The sequence below is a fragment of the Narcine bancroftii genome, chromosome 1 (genome assembly GCF_036971445.1).
Source record: "Narcine bancroftii isolate sNarBan1 chromosome 1, sNarBan1.hap1, whole genome shotgun sequence".
Taxonomy (NCBI): Eukaryota; Metazoa; Chordata; class Chondrichthyes; order Torpediniformes; family Narcinidae; genus Narcine; species Narcine bancroftii.
Genome location: NC_091469.1, coordinates 435,082,499 through 435,098,077, shown reverse-complemented (window position 1 = coordinate 435,098,077; position 15,579 = coordinate 435,082,499). Strand labels below are relative to the sequence as shown.

The 15,579-nt window shown below is 39.3% G+C and overlaps 2 protein-coding genes across 5 annotated transcripts in view; one reads left to right on the top strand and one right to left on the bottom strand.

The window, feature by feature from the left end:
• The window catches only part of LOC138751687 (mitochondrial glutathione transporter SLC25A40-like), a 70,430-nt gene extending 61,653 nt beyond the window's left edge, over nucleotides 1-8,777 (bottom strand). The window contains exon 1 of one of the 2 annotated variants that reach the window (XM_069914287.1): nucleotides 7,798-8,777. The gene's annotated coding sequence lies outside the window, so the exon portion shown is untranslated. The remainder of the gene's footprint in view (nucleotides 1-7,797) is intronic. The other variant, XM_069914288.1, reaches the window with a different exon arrangement.
• Nucleotides 7,230-15,579, top strand: part of LOC138751686 (protein DBF4 homolog A-like) — an 83,896-nt gene continuing 75,546 nt past the window's right edge. Inside the window, exon 1 of one of the 3 annotated variants that reach the window (XM_069914281.1) lies at nucleotides 7,230-7,359. The gene's annotated coding sequence lies outside the window, so the exon portion shown is untranslated. Of the gene's footprint in view, nucleotides 7,360-8,173; nucleotides 8,511-15,579 lie in introns of those variants that run through there. The other 2 variants (XM_069914283.1, XM_069914286.1) reach the window with 2 other exon arrangements.

Genomic DNA, 15,579 nt, shown 5'->3' with positions numbered 1-15,579 from the left:
ATAACCCTTCTCTGGTACCTTCATAAGAAAAGTCTCAAATTTAGTCATTTTAGGTAAAATCAAACATACATTTTACCAAAGATCGAATTTGATAATAAAGAAATAAAGAATTCTTATCAATACCAAAATCTTCCCTCATCTGATTAAAAGATAAAAACTTACCCTCTTTAAAACAATCTCCCAAATTTTTCACACCTTTAAATCTCCAATGTAATAAACTTTGATTATGTGTTGAAAAAGAAAATAAGTTGATTATTATACAATGGAGTCAAAGCCAATAATTTACCCCTGGAGCCTGTCATTTTATTTTTCTTTATCCATAACTTCATTAAATGTTTTAGTATAGGCACATTATATTGTTGTAACAAATTTATATTCAACCTAAACAAAAATTGATGTATTTCAAATTCAGAAATACTTGCCATCTCAATTTTAGCCCAACTAGGAGGCCGTACCAAATCCATCAATGAACTACTAAATGTAAGTTGGGCTGCCTCATAATAATTTTGAAAATGTGGTAAACGTAGTCCCCCTAACTCATATTTCCAAGTTAATTTATTCAAAGCTACTCTCGAAAATTTACCCCTCCATAAAAACTCCCTAACCATTTTATTTAAATCTCGAAAAAAATTTTATCAAGTAAATATGGAATAGATTGAAACAAATATTGTATACACAGAAATATATTAATCTTAATTGTATTTATCCTTCCCATTAAATTAATAGGTAAATCTTTCCATTTAATCAAATCAGTTTTAATTTTTTTCATTAATGGAGCATAATTTAATTTATATAAAGATTGATAATTAACATTCAAAATTATACCCAGATATTTAATTCAATCAGTCCACTTCAAATTAATAATATTCTTATAAACTGAATAATCTCCTTCACTTACTGGTAATATTTCACTTTTTTCCCCAATTAACTTTATATCCAGAAAGACATCCATATTGTATTAAACATTCCTTCAAATGCAAAAGTGACTGAGCTGGGTTTATTAAATACACCAATACATCATCAGCAAATAAATTAATTTTATACTCCTCATCTAAAACTTTCATACTTTGTATCTATGTATTTTGTCTTATCAACTGTGCTAAAGATTCAATCACTAATGCAAACAAAGCTGGTGATAAAGGACAACCTCGACGAGTTGATCGAGTTAAGTTAAAAGATTCCGAAATCAAACCATTCGTCAATACTCTAGCTACCGGTTTACTATATAGAGCCCTAATCCAACCAAGAAGGACCAAACTTAAATTTCTCCAAAACATTAAACAAAAAATTCTATTCAACTCTATCAAATGCTTTTTCTGCATCTAAGGATATCACCATAGGGTGATCTAAAGATTGTCGAAATCTATTTATCAAACTAATCACGCGCAAAATGTTATCTGAAGCATATCTATTCTTTATAAAACCTGTTTGATCAATATGAATCAACTTAGGTAAAAATTTAGCCAATCTATTTGCTAATACTTTAGCTATTATTTTATAATCTACATTTAACAATGAAATTGGTCTATATGAAGATACTTTCAAAGGATCTCTATCCTTTTTAGGAATTACTGTAATTAAAGCACTAGAACAAGACTCAGGTAATTCACATTGTACATCCCCAAACACTGTAGATAAATCATCATAAAAATTTTTATAAAATTCAACCGAAAATCCATCATCACCAGGCAATTTACCATTCGGCATTTTCAGCATAGCCATTTTAATTTCTGAATCAGTAAATGGTTCTTCTAACTCCTGTATATCTCCATCCTCTAATATCGGTAAATTAAACTGTGATTAAAAAAAAGATCAATCAATCCAGTTTCCTGTTTTCCTTCAGATGTATATAACTTTTCATAAAATGAATAAAATTTATCATTAATCTCACGAGGTTTATAGTAATAAGAGAATTCCGTCTAACAGTATTATTAATAGTCCTAGATACCTGCTCTTTCTTTAATTGCCACGCCAATACCTTATGTGCTTTCTCTCCCCATTCGTAATACCGTTGTTTAGTCCTATTAATCACACATTCAAAAAAGATTGCAAAGTATTATATTTCAATTTCAGCCTAGATAACTCTTTTCTGATCTTCAGTAGCATCTTTCTGAAATTCTTCTAACTCATCGATCTGTTTCTCTAATTCAAGACTCTGATTTAATCGATTCTTTTTTATTTTAGAAGTATAACTAATTATTTGTCCTCTCAAATAGGCTTTCATAGCATCCCATAATACAAACGTTCTTTAAACAGAATTAGAATTTTCCTACAAAAAAATTAATGTTTTTTCAAAAAAATCAATAAATTCCATATTATTTAACAACATTGTATTAAATCTCCGATAAGCTATTTGAATTTTCTCAGAAATTTCACATGTAAAATATAACAGAGAATGATCTGAAATCACCCTACTTTTATATTCCACTTGTATTTTCCCTTGTAAATGTGCCGATACTAAAAAGAAGTCAATTCTTGAAAACGAAGAACAGCTAAAATTGATTTACAATTGGTTCAATTATTTTTCAAATTGTCCTAACAGTTCATCAACAATTTTTGTTTTTTTTTTGGAACTAACAATAAGTAAGATTCTAACCAGAATTTTCTTTTCTTACTCTCCTTGATATTAGTTTATTTAGATTCCTCAATGTCACTCATGAAGTGATGAGTGCTAGTGATACTCCTGACCACTAGAGGGAGTTGGAGACTAGTTGGTGGCTGTTCAGTTGGATTCAAGATGGATGACTCCACACAGTCATGAGTTCTATAACTCATGAAGTATGGTTGTGTGAAAAGAACACAAGTTTCTTTATTACAATAAAAGAAACATCACATGGTACCAGTAGTAGAAGATAGACCAGGAGTGTATGGAGTGGAAATCAGTTGATAGCAGCAGAAAAATGAGGAGTGTAAAGATTCCTGATGCTGTCAATTGGACTGGAAATGTCAACCATGAGTGGAGGTTGATGAAACAAAGATTAACACTACACCTGCAAGCCCTTGGACTCGATAGCAAACCTGATGCATGGAAGACTGCAATGCTAATTACTACGGCTGGATTTCAAGCACTAAACATGTTCATTACATTTGTTTATGCCAAGGCAGAAGAGCAAGGTAAGTTCGACAAGGTTATTAAGAGGTTTGAACACTGTTCATCAGAGAAAAATGAAAAGTTCAAGAGGTAGTGTTTCATCCATGCATGCAGCTACAGGGAGAGAGCTTTGATACTTTTTTTTAAACAAACAGATTTGAAATTAAAAGCAAGTTCATGCAATTTTGGATCATTGCAAGATTCAATGATCAGGAACCAAAACAATGCCCCTGAAATAAGTACAAAAGGGCATAATCACTATGCAAAGCAATGTTTTTCCAAAGGGAAACAAAATACAAATGACAGCATGCACACTTTACACACTATAAAAGAAAATGCCTTCAGTGATACACTTTTTATTGGTATGATTGTGCAGGAAGATTATAAACCAACAGACAATGAACAGCCAAGTGTGAACAGAGTCAAGTAGGATGTGGACTGTGTCAGTGCATACAAATGGAGTATATATTCCTTTCAAGCTTGACACAGGGGCAACGGTTAATTTGACCTATGAGAACGACATCAGGGCAATGAAGATAAAGCCATACATCCATGCAAATCCCACACAGCTAAAAATCTACAATGGACAGAGCTTCGACATACAAGGTATGTGGAAACTCAAGGTGAAAGTAAAAGATAAAGAGTACCATCTCAGGTTCATAGTCATCCCAGATGAACATGAATCACTGCTTGGTGAGAAAGCATGTGAAAATTTAAGCCTAGTCAAGAGGGTGTACACTAGGGAAACCTATTGTGTTAGCTGATATGTTATCCAGGAAAATGATGCAGAGTAAAGCACTCAAATGAGAGTACCAGAGACAGATGTGAATCTGATCACTGAATTTCTTCCTGTATCGGACATGAAATCCAAGCAGATCGCAACTGAAACAGAAAAGGACACAGTTCTACAGAAGGTAGAATCTGAATGAAGAGTGGCCTGGAGGTGAATTTCAGTCATACTACAACATCAGAGTTGAGCTGAATGTTGTCAATGGGCTTCTACTCAGACATGGCAGAATTGTCATTCCTCAATCATTGTGACAAAAGGGTGCACGAGGGGCACCATGAAGTGGAAAAATGCAAGAGGGCCAGAATGCTGTTTATTGGCCAGGTGTGGCCATTGGAATCACAGTGAACATGATGAAATAACCAAACAAGGTGTTTTTTTTTAGAACGAATCAAACCAATTTACTGTTCAGAACACATGCAACCTTTTAAAAACTTGAATCATGTGCCCGACACGCATTGTCATCACGCACTAATATCACATAACTGGTTCGATGCCTTATGGAAGTTGTAGTGCTGTCATGGCGCTGCTACATGCTCGCCCTTCCAAAGAACCAGCTGAAAGGTTTGTCTGTCTTTTAGGTGGTCAATCTCTGTGACAGACTGTTGGCTGCTGCAGTGGGGAAGAATTGTCCATATAATCTGGTTTAAGCCTGTCAATAATGAAAGACTGTGCCTTCCCTCCAAAGTCCAGAATACTTATCGACCTAGTTTGTCTGAGTATCCTATAAAGGTCCTTTGAGAGGCGACTGCAAAGGTTGACCAAGTGTTCCCCTACGGACAAAGGCATATTTGCAGTTTTTGAGGTCTTCAGGAACAAAGGAAGAGTGTAATCCATGCGAAGATGGTGGTATAGGGGTCAATTTTCCTACAGTCTCCCTTAGCCTGGTCAACAATTCCTTAGGATTATTGTTGGAGTTGGAATAGTTGGGGATGAAATCCCCTGGGACCACCAACGGTGCGCCATACAGGAGCTTTGCAGATGAAGCTTGGAGGTTCTCCTTTGGAGTTGTTCCAATGGCAAGTAATACCCAGGGCAGCTCATTAGCTAAGTTCAGGCTGTTTAACTAAGCCATCAAAGCTGACTGGAGATGTCGATGAAATCTTTACACCATTCTATTAGCCTGGGGATGATAGGTATTTGTATGATGAATTGTTGCACCAAGCAAGCAAGGAATTAGATTGTGGTTCTGTATCCGAAGTAACATGCGCCGGTAAACCAAATTGAGATATCAAGGAAATGAGGAACACCCAAGCACAAGTGTCTGCAGTAGCATCTATCATAGGCAAGGCCTCGTGCCATCACATAAACCTGTCTATTGTTGTAGAAAGATAACGGTATCCTCTTAAAACAGTAAGTGGACCAACAATGTCCACGTGGACATGAGCAAAACTAGTAACTGTTGGGAAGGACTGTAGTGGTGCCTCAGTATGCTGCTGAACTTTTGCTTTCTGGCAGGCAATCCAGGATCTCACCATTTGAGTAATGTCTTTTTTAAAACCGTGCCACACAAACCTGTCGGAAACCATACGAACAGTTGATCTAATTGATGGATGTGAGAGACCTTGCACAGTCGAATACTCAACGTTTCCATGTTGCCGGAACTACTGGGCATGGGTGTCCTGTTGATATTTTAGAGTAGTTTGCCATCAACTCCAAAATGGACATCCTTCAATTGCAGGTTTGTGATTGCAGTTCGATAAGCATTTGTCTCAAGGTCATGTTCTTGGGCCACAGCCAAAGCTGTGTAGTCAATACCTTGATTTACAGGCCAAACCTCAACTGGATCAGAATGGGACAGTGCATCAGCTACTTTAGTCTTTTCCAGAAATATGTGCTATTTTTGTGGAAAATTCTGAAATGAATCTCAGGGTTGTATCTGATGTCATGTATGTACTCTTATAATAAATATGAAATACACTGCGGTTCCTTCTTTGTTGTTAGGTAAAAATTCTCAATATATCAAGGACAAACTCTCACCCATCCTCAAAAATACCCTCCAAACATCATTCTTTTGAGCAAAGCGCCTGCTTCAAATTTCAAATATGTTTGGGACAAATGCATGGTTCCAAAAAATAATGAATTAACTGCTCAATCCTGAAAATACTGATTAAAAATCAAACAGTATTGTACTAATTATCACATTTTGCACCAGTTGAGTCACTAGATATGTCAAAATGGAACTAACTACATCATGCAGAGGTCATAAACTGACATTCTAAAATAAGTGATAACCCTATATTTCTTCAGTATAAGGGTATTAAAGGTTACGGAGAGAAGGCGGGGACGGGGTACTGAACTTTAAGGTCAGCCATGATCTCGTTGAATGGCGGAGCAGGCTCGAAGGGTCGAATGACCTACTCCTATCTTCTATGTTTCTATACATAAAGAAAGTTGTTTTTTTTTTAAATTGTGTTACAAGTCCAGAGGACCCCAAAGCCCAGCAGCAACAGAAATTCACCAAAAGTTGCTTTTAATTATCTTTAAATATGAAAACAAGATCAAACTTTAACTTATTACTATTAACTTACTTAAACACCTTCTAATTCTAAGCTCACATGTACGTAGTGCATATGCAAGTTTAGAAAAGTTCTTTGATTTACTTTCCAATCTCTCTTCTCGTTCCTCCAAGTTCACTGCTTGCTTGAAAGGTAAATGGTTATCGTTCAGGAGGGTTCTTGTTGGTTTTCAGAGAGAGATTTGTTGTTCACTGAACACAAACCGATTCCTTTTTAATCAGCCATGTCAATGTCTTGCCAAAGGAACTTGCCCCATCAGAGTTTTCCAAATGATAATCTCTTTCTTTCAGGTCACCAGAGTTCCTTTTTGTTTCCCTTATTTCAAGTAAAACATTAGGCAGCCAGTTCTCTCCTCTTGTAATGGACCACAAGGGCTTTGAAAACCAGGCTGAACTAAGAACTCACAACCTGTCTTCAAAATGGGGTTTTCCATAAGCTTACCATGTTCCAGTCCCAGCTGCTGGGGCTAAATCTGCTTGCAAAACCACACGACCCTCTTAGAATGGCAACCTGCACTCAGCCACACTGCACTCTGAACCTCATCCTCCGAGTTTTTTCATCTATTGCTTTTCAAAATAACAATCCATTAGTGAAGTCTCTACAGGCACTCCCCAAAGCTTTGACAAAGGCACTCAGAGCCAACGTATCTAGCTTGAACAGAGCTCCAGTATTTTAAACGAGTGCTGCTTGTGACCGACGCTTAAAAAAAAACCTGCCACAATTTATCTTCTTTAAAACATGTCTACAATATAATATAAAATACAATATAAAATACAACATAATCTGTCACAATTGCATAACGACATACAATTGCATAACGACATACAATTGCATAACGACATGTTCAAACGATTACACTGAGAACTTCAAGATAAAACCCGCGGTTAGCATACATAAACAGTGCCTGTATCAAGGACATAAACAAAATCTTCATGTGTGCTGTATTCGAAAATTACTTGAAGGTACCTAACTAATCTCTCGATGCGTGGAGAAACAAGTAGGAGATTAAATTATAATACATTTTCTGATCCCATTTCTAAGTATCCTGGACTGTCTTTAATAACACCATTTGCTCAGAAGTATTTTGACATGACCAGCTAAAATTTCGTTCCAGTGACATTATTCAGAACGAAAGGGATAAATATAATAAAAATGCTTTGCAGTATATTTTAACCCCAAAAATGCACATTAATATTACCAATATAGAATGTTGTCAGATCCACAAGATGCTTAACAATTAGCAAAACTTAAGCTTTTTGCTGCACTTGTCGCTCCAGAGACGCTTTAATCTGCGAACCCCTGAAGTGAGAAGTTTCACCTGAATTGTTCGCTGAACCAGCGAACTTTTGAGTTGCCAAAGGTGTGAGGACAAAGCATCATAAATTTGTACAACAACGTGCCTTTTTTTTTACCCTTTCACGTAAACCGCTGCATGAGTTCTCAATAGCTTCAGAAAGCCAAGATGGATGTGAGCGATGGCGAGCACGTGTAGAAAGTGCGCAGTTCCTCGGCGGCCCAGAGCATCGCCCACCACCTGCCCCCGACCTTCCCTTTCACTGGCCGGGATGGTCGCTCCTCCTTCGCTTCAAACGTCCCACGATCACATCGACATTGTTCTTCTCTTCACAATTTATAATCACCGTACAGGCACTTTGGAGTTGCTTCATTGTGGCTGTGGTCTTACTGTCCTAAAACTACGGCCTGGGAGAAAATATAACATTTCTCTCTCCATGACCCCTCAGCCTCCATCGCCCTTGTTGGTTTCATCACCGATTACATCACTGTCAGATTACCCTTCGGCAGATTCGTCATGTGCTGTTGGAGGGGAGCTCTCTTCAGTCGGCGTTATTAATTCTATCACTAATCAGTTGAGGATTTGATGGGTTGATCCCTCTTTTGAATGTGGTCAAAAGTCGTCGTGGATCTCCGTTCGAATCGGACGCCAGCGGAGTGGAAAGTGCAGAACGCCGATAGTTTTACCTAGAGCCTGGAGACTCGGGCGAGAGGCGGGAAAAAAGAAAAGAAGGGGAGAAGTGGAGATTAAACGTCTCCGTCGAGCTCAGCGAGTCGTCCCGGGCCTGGAGGACGAGGAAGATCGTGCGTGAATGGCGGGGTGAGTGTGAACCAGGGCTGGGGCTGGTGACGTTTTTTCAAATCGCGGGCAACGTTCTCGGGTTTAAATGGCTGGAGTGGTGCTGATCTGACCCTCCACGCAAATCCTCTGCCTCACACCAGCCCTTTCATAGTTAAGGGGATCTCTCTCTCTCTCAGCACGCGTTTCTGTGTCTCAATCTGTTTGTGCTGAGAGTGGGAAGTCAGTGATCGATCACTGCCCTGGAGGACGTTCCGCCCGGCTCTCCTGTACCAGCTCTGTGGGCACTGTTCTTTTAATCTTACTATTCCCCCCCCCCCCCCCCCCATCTCTCACTTTCCCTTTAGCCTTGCACTTAATTGCCCGTTTTTTTTCCCGTTACGCTGAGAGTACCTGTATATCTTTTAAATCCGTTTCCATTGTTCTCTTAGAATCAGAATTTATTGTCATGAACATGTCACAAAATTCCTTGCTTTGAGGCAGCAATCTATTGCTATAAATTGCGTTTAAAAATAAATATATTCATGCAAAAAGAAGAGAAAGCAAGATTGTGTCTGTGGTTCATTGTCTATTCAGAAATCTGAAGGAACTATTTTTGTGCTGCTGGGTGTTCGTCTTCAGGCTTCTCTAAATTTTATACAAAACAAGATTCAATAGAGTGTTGTATTATTCATAAGCTTTACATTTTTCTTTAACAATTTTGCATTCTGTCTGTTTATATAAAAAAAAGATTAACTGTATCCTAATCTAATAAATTAAGCATTCCCAAACAGATCGCATAGGTTGACATTCAGATTTCAGATGAGACACAATTCTGAGTTCAAAATCATGGTGTTTAAAACTTAACCAAAGTTAGTAACGTGAAGTTTTCCTTGGCTAAAGTGAATCAGGAAAGCCAATAGGAATGAAAAAAGGAGGAAAGTTCTTCAACCAAGGAGGTGGCAAATCTTTGGAATTCCAAACCAGAGAGTTGTCAAGGTTCAGTTGTTGCATTCATTCTGATCAAATATTGATAGATTTCTTTTGGAAATGAAGGGAATGTAGCATATGGAATATTGGACATTTTTCTTGTTCAACATTATGTGTAAATTTACTGTCTATGTTGGATAAATGTGAGGTTTGCATTTTAGAGTCCCAGTGTTCTACAGCATAAAAACAGGCTATTTGGCCCAACTTGTCTCTGCTGCCCAAGTTGTTCTCATTTGTCTCATATCCCTCTCAGCCATTCTATACAGTAAAACATCTGATATTCAGCACCTATGGGGATTGGTAAATGCTGGATAAGTAAGTTTTCTGGTTGCTTGAAACTGCATGTGGCGTGAATGGAGAAATAATGACGAGGCACACCAATGTAAATTTTGATATTCTTTACCCATTTATTCTCTGCAATTTTTTTTGCCAGTTGCCTGAAATCAGGATAACAGGAATTTTACTGTACCTGTCTAAATCTCCTGTGAAATTGTCCCTGGCAGTGCATTCCATATACCCACCAAATCCTTCCCGACTCATCTTAAATCTATGCCCCCTAGTTTTGGATTCACCTTTTCTGGGGTCGGGGGAGGGGGGGGAAGATGAGGTCTACAGACCTCATTATTTTGTAGACCTCTGCAAGGTTCTCCTTTGCCCCCATATGCTTCAGAAATAAATGTTCCAGTCTCTCCTTGTAATTCAAGTTTACTGTCCTAGTAATGCTATGAATCTTTTGGATGCCCTTTCGAGCTTAACGATACCTCTACTATAACTGGGTGACTGAAGAGCAATGCTCCAAGTGTGGTCCCACCAATTCTTCAGCTGTGACACCATGTGTGCTCCTGTACCCAATGCCCTGACCAATGAAGGCATCCATGCCAAACCTTCACCGTCCTGTCTACCTGCATCATCATTTTTGTAGAACTATTACATGTATCAAGTTTCTTTCTATGCAATTTTCCCTGGTTTCACCTAGCACTTATCTGAATTATTCAATCTGCCATTTTTGGATAACCGTCTTCATTTGTCTAATATAATTTTTGTATCATCTGAAAATAATTACATTGTCACCCAAACTATTCACAAAGGTGTCAAACAATGGTGACACACCACTGGACACAGACCTCCAATTTGAGTAACAACCCTTCACTACCATCCTCTGACTTTTCCCATCTAGCCAATTCTGTATCCAATTGGTTAATTCACCCTGGATCCCATGCAATATGACTTCCAGACCCGCTTAACAAAGCAGACTCTTTATAAAGACTTCACTGCAGTCCATGTAGGCAACCCTGTCTGTAATCAATCTTCTTGGTCATTGCTTCAAAAAAAAAACTGTGATTAGATTTGTGAGTCACCATTTCCCATACACAAAGCATTACTGATGCTCCCTAACTCCCTTTCCCAAATTTTTTTACTAATTTACTGCCAACTGACATTAAGGTTACCAGCCTGTATTTCCCTGGCTTATTCTTATAGCCATCATCCTGGCACCCCACCAGTGCTTGACGATAGTTCTGGCAATTTCTTCCCTAGTTGTTGATAACATTCTTGGATACACTTGAGAATTAGAATTTATTGTCATGAACAAATCATGAAATTTGGTGTTTTGCAGCAGTGTCATAGAGCGAACATTCTTATTGTAACCATCTTACAGAATTACAATAAAAAATATAAAAATAATAGTTCACAAAATGTAAGGCAGTATCTTTGGTTCATTGATTATTCAAGAATCTGTTGGCAACGGGGAAGAAGCTGTCCCTGTGCTGTTGAGTGCTCGTCTTTAGGCTCCTTTACCTTTTCCCTGATGGTAGCAGAGTGAAGAGGACATGGCCTGGGTGTGGGGGTCTTTGAGGAGAGAGACTGCTTTTTTTTTTAAAGACCCCGGTTCATGTAGATGTCCTCTATGGGGTGAAGTCTGGTTCTGGTGCCTGTGATGTTGCAGGCTGAGCTAACAATGATCTGGATTTTATTCTTGTTCTGAGACTGTACCTCTGTACCAGGCTGTGATACAACCAGCCAGAATGCTCTCCACGGTACACCTGTAGAAGTTTATGAGAGTCTTCGGAGACATATCAAATCTCTTCAGACACTTCATAAAATATAGCTGCTGGCAAGCCTTCTTTATGATTGAATCAACATGGAAGCTCCAGGGCAGATCCACTGAGATGTTGACACCCAGGAATATGATGTTCTTGACCCTCTCCACTACTGAGCCCTTGAGGAGGCCTGGGTTGTGTTCTCCTGACTTCCTCCTGAAGTCCACAATCATCTCCTTGGTTTTGTTGACATTGAGTGCAAGATTGTTGTCATTACACCATTCAATGAGCTGATCTATCTCCCTCCTGTATGCTTCCTCATTGCCGTTTGTGATTCTGCCGACAACTTGATTAATTCCAGGGGATTCATCTACCTTTATACATTTTAAGGCCTCCAGCACCTGCTTTCCTTTAATGCTGACTCAAGATGTTGCCTCTACACCATGGGAAGCTGTTTGAGGGAGGGTAACCATACAGAGCTGTATAAAATTGAGGGGCATGGATGGTGAATGGTCGCAGTTTTTTTAACCAAGGTAGGGGAGTCTAAAAGTAGAGGGCGTAAATTTAAGATGAGAGAGAAAAGATTTAAAGGGGACCTGAGGTCGAAATTTTCCCATATAGAGCATGATAGGTATGTTGAATGAGCTGCCAGAGGAAATGGGAGAGGTTGGCGCTTGGAGAGGTATGGGAATAAGAAAGGTTAAGAAAGATATAGGTCAAACACAGGCAAATTGGAATTGATCAGGTAGGTAACTTATCCAGGATGGGTGAATTGGGCCAAGGTTCCTTTTCTGTGCTACATAACTATGACTGTGACTTTTGTCAAATAGATAATGTGTGTAAATGCTTTATTTAACTTCAGTTCATGATTTAACATTTGAATGAATTTTATGTTTTTTGGTAGAGAGGGGATTGGGTGTCACAAGACAAATCTTTTCGATGAAGTTGATGCAGATGTAATAAAATCTGGAAAAAAATAAAATGCCATAGCATTGAACACCCAGGCTCTATCTTTTGCTGTCAATGCATATCATTTGACTGATAAATATATCCAGTATCTTGTTTTTATTTGTGAGATTTTCAGTTTGTTGCCTGCAAGATTTTTTGCAATGCCAAATATTTTTTTTTTCTGTACAGGCAGCTGTTTTACCCTGGTAGATATAATGTCAGTATTTCAATTTTACCTTGTGTTGTTTGTACTGTAGTTCAAAGAAGGCAGTTTTTATTGCAAAATCCTTTGTTGCATATTGGGAATTGGATTCCTGACCCATCTAAAACGTGCAGCTTTGCAACTCATGTTCAATGAATAATTGTTGGTTAAATTTGGTTTTAGAGCATTGTTTTTGGATTTGAATTGAGTCACGGAGTTGTTGGCTCTGCACGAAACCATTAGCTAGGGTAGGGGTGGCCAAACTTGCTTAATGTAAAACCTACATATAATGAACTACAAATGTTTGAGAGCCTCAAGACATGAAAAAATATTTAATGCATGTTTGCATGCATATTTGTTACAAAAATTGAAATAAGAAGAAATGCATGTACGTAAGAATGTTCATGTGTAATTTTTAAACATTTGTATTCATTTCAATAATCATAAAGTACATATATACAGTATATACCAAATATTTTCAAAATCCTGACAGCTTTTCTGTGGAATTCTCTTCCCAAGGAAGCAGTAGTGGCTGCCTTATTAAATATATTGAAGATACAGCTCGGATAATTAAGGCCTATGAAAGGAAAGGTGGAACTGGGTCCACTGCCAGATCAGCTAGCTCACTGAAAGTGGGAGGCCAAATGGATGACTCTTGCTCTTGTTTTTGATGTGTACTCTTCGGGAACACTGCCACTGGTCTCCGCAGACACCTGCACCATTGCAGCTTTCACAGCCGAGCTGCCTCCTGTGGCGGAGGAGGCTGGGGGCTCAGAGCTCTGTCCTATCCTTCTCTCCCCAGTCACTGGCAGGATAGGGGGAGCAGCTGCTGGGAGCAGAGGCTGGGGTATTGTCTTGGGTAAACTTGTACCTCTCACTTTGTTCGTTTTAAATTGGTCACAGGGTTCGAACTACCGAAAGAAAATACACACACACTGAGAGCAGTTCAGTTTATACAAGTCTTTATTACTAAATCTAAAGCTGAATTCACACTACAATATGCAAGCCCTTCCCAATTATACTCATCAACGCCTGGACTGGTCCCAACTGCCATAGCGAAGCAACAACTGCACACTTGTAGTAGGTTGTTGGGGCGCTAGCAGCAGCTTTTCTACCTCCCTCGACTGGGACATTAGCTGGACTCTTGAAGTTCTTCTTGCTGAGAGTTGTAACCATCTCTTCCAAAGTCTCTCTCTTCAGCAGTGGGACCAGGGCTTATATTACCCAAAAGTTGTTTACTTCAGATTTTATCTTTTTGAACAAATGGTTTATTATCTTCCTCTTGCTGAGAGATGTTGCCACCTCTTGGAGAGTCTCTCACTTCAGCAGTGAGACCATGGCTCATATCACCCCAAAAGTTGTTTACCTCAAATCCTATCTCTTTGAACAAATGGTTTAATGGTCTCTTGACAGTCTGCGACCAACAAATGTAAACTGCTCTGGGCCTCATAAGTGTAAATTAGATAATGTCTTCCTATTCAACTGCATCCTGGGCCCCGTGGTGGGTGTTTACTTAAATATGCATCCTGGGCTCATGGTGGAATTTAGATTATGTTGTCTGCTGATTCCAAACAGGTTCTCAGCCTTGCAGCTGCAGAAGTAAAAACACAGTTTAAAATCTTTCATTACAGGTATGGAGATGTCTAACCTCTGTGCTGCCTGGTGCTGACTCTCCATTTGGTGGGGTCAGGGTTGCCCATGGCTGCTGCCAACGCCATGTCTGTCCTGACTAGGCACCTGGATGAGGCCTCTCTTCCCCATCTCCAACATTGTCTACCCTGTCAGAGTGCCTACCTTGGACAGACACCCTGCTTCTGGGGAAGGCCATACTTCATCGGAAATCTCCTGGCCCAGTACTGGCTTCCCAACCTCTGCGGTCGCTTCCTGCAGAGCCTCTTGAGGTTTACCCAACCCTTTGACTACGCACCCCATGTTGGCAGCGCTCTGCTGTGGTGTGACCGGTCTGAGCCTCAGCAGGGGTTGTTCCTCTTCCCTCTCCTTGTCATGCAGCCCAAGTTGTGACTGTTCTGGGACCCCCAGTCTGGCTGCAAGGATTCAGGGTCCTGGATAGTGTCATGATAATGAATATGTATGAGATGTACCTGAAGTCACGTGGTATGAGAGAGAGAGATAAGAACACAAGCAGGAGAACAAAGGGAAACGGGAGAATAAAGCCACAGAGAAGTTTACCTGATAAAACTTGTGTTTAATGTTTTATTAACTTCACATTTCGGGCCACAAATGTGACATTGGCGACGAGGCTGAAAGAAGCTTGAAGAAAATTAAAGACTAAACAAGATTACAGACAACTTCAAGGTGATAAGAATTTTCTCTGTGACTCAGTACTTTTGGGGCTGGAATATTACCTCATGGCTGGTGCAAACTGTGACTTTCTAACACATAGTGGAATTGCCCATTTTGACCCAACGGGTGATGCAAGCACTGTAAGTGTGAAGTGGAAGGCATGGCTGGAAGAATTTGAATCCTATGCCGACAGTCGTGGCCTATTTCTACATACCGGTACAGTTGAACAAAAAGCGCAGAGAAGGGCGTTACTTCTTTTCACTGCAGGACCCTCAGTTCGGGAAACATTTAAGACACTTTTGAATACTGGAAGAAAGGATGAGTACCAGAAAGCGGTAGATGCATTAAATGCACACTATGTAGTGACACCGAATGCTACATTTCAATGCCATTTGTTTCGGAGAACGAGACAAGAAGATGGCCAGACAATTGCTCAGTACGTGACGAGACTACGCCAGCTAGCTGTTGGATGCAATTACATGCCAGCTGATTTGGACAACCAATTACTGGATCAAGTCGTACAGCTATAGTTAGAGAACGACACCCTATACCAACAGTGGAGGAAATACTTCAAGAACTAACTACCAGTAAGATATTCTCAAAAATTGATCTGAAATGGGGCTATCAT